Source organism: Triticum aestivum, chromosome 1A (assembly GCF_018294505.1).
Source record: "Triticum aestivum cultivar Chinese Spring chromosome 1A, IWGSC CS RefSeq v2.1, whole genome shotgun sequence".
In the NCBI taxonomy this organism is placed as follows: Eukaryota; Viridiplantae; Streptophyta; class Magnoliopsida; order Poales; family Poaceae; genus Triticum; species Triticum aestivum.
This window is the reverse complement of record NC_057794.1, coordinates 584,927,753-584,929,341: the sequence shown is the minus strand read 5'-3', so window position 1 is coordinate 584,929,341 and position 1,589 is coordinate 584,927,753.

Sequence of the window (1,589 nt, the reverse complement as noted above, 5' to 3'; positions counted from 1 at the left end):
GAAACTAGACTAGCCCATCTCGTTACTCTTTCTTGGATCGTGCACACGAATGAGGCACACATTGATCGCTGATAGAGTTACATTAGCCAAAAGGACGCGACTAACGTCCAGTCGACTTGATGTTAGCGACAGGTGCAGACGATTGCGTGTATACTTCTCTGATTCTACATCTCGGTGCAATCTCGCATGCGGTGTTGCGCTGCAATTTCGCATGCACATCTTCTTTTGTTTGCATGGAGCGCACGTAGATAAGAAGAAAAGACGATGTCAATAAAGATTCCATTAGAAACGAAACTTCAAAATATTTTGTAGCTCAAACCATTGGTCTGATTGAAAAACCGTTTTCACATAAAAGATTCATCGCGATGAGACCTCCAGAATTAGATCCCATGTTGGTATGTTTAGATGACTTTTTTTGGGGTCAAAAGTTATCAGACCTAGGCTAAATAAGTTATTACCTGTGTGGTATGCCAGTTATCATCCTGTTTACATGAAAATTACCGGGGCATAAAAATGACTCCTCCAACATTCTCTCCACATGCAAATGTAGTAGAGTATAGGAAACCTGATGTCATTATAAATTATCGCTATTTTGAAAATGTAAAATGTTTTATAGCTCAAACTGTCGTTTTTGATTGAAAAATGGTTTTCACATAAAAAAATCCATCACGGTGAGAATTTCGAAACTAGATCTCATGTTGACATGTTTTGATCACTTTTTTGATCAAAGGTTACCGCAAAGTTATCAGTTATGTTATATGGTATATTAACATATTATTTATGCAGAAGTGACCGGAGATGTGTTTCAACGACTTCTTTCCCCCGGGTCAAATTCACCGTGGTATTTATACCTAAGTTATCGGCTCCGGATGCATACATTACCGTGCTATTTGGACAGAAGTAACCGGAGTATGTTTCAATAAAATTTTATTCGGGTCTAAAGTTACCTCATTATTTATAACTAAGTTATCAGGTCTATAATGTGTGAGTTACCATTCTATTGACAAAAAAGTTACCGAAGGTATATCTCATCAACAACCCTCCCCCACCCCTCACCACCGTCGCCAAAGTTATCAATACTGGGGCACATAAGTTATTAGGTCTGCGATGTGTAAGTTATCATGTTATTCACACAAAAAATTACCAAGGGTATATTTCATCAACCACCCTCCCCCCACCTGGTCATCAAATTTACCAAGATTGTGGTACATTAGTTATCAGGTCTACATGTGTGAGTTATCGTGCTATTCACATAAAAAGTTATCGGGGGTATATTTCATCACCCCTCCGTCACGAAAAAGTACCAGGACAGGGGTGCATAAGTGATCGGGTCTCCGATGTGTGAGTTACCATACTATTCACACGGAAGTTACCGGGGGGATACTTATCACCCACCCCCCTCCCGCCAAAGTTATCAGGACCAGGGTACATAAATTATCATATCTATGATGTGTGAGTTATCAGAGTGTTTGTATGTAATTTATCAGGTCCATGATGCGTTAATGACCATGTTATTCACACAACATTATTAGGGGATGTTTCAACAAAAAAATCAGGTCAAAAATAATCACGGTGTTTGTACATGGGTT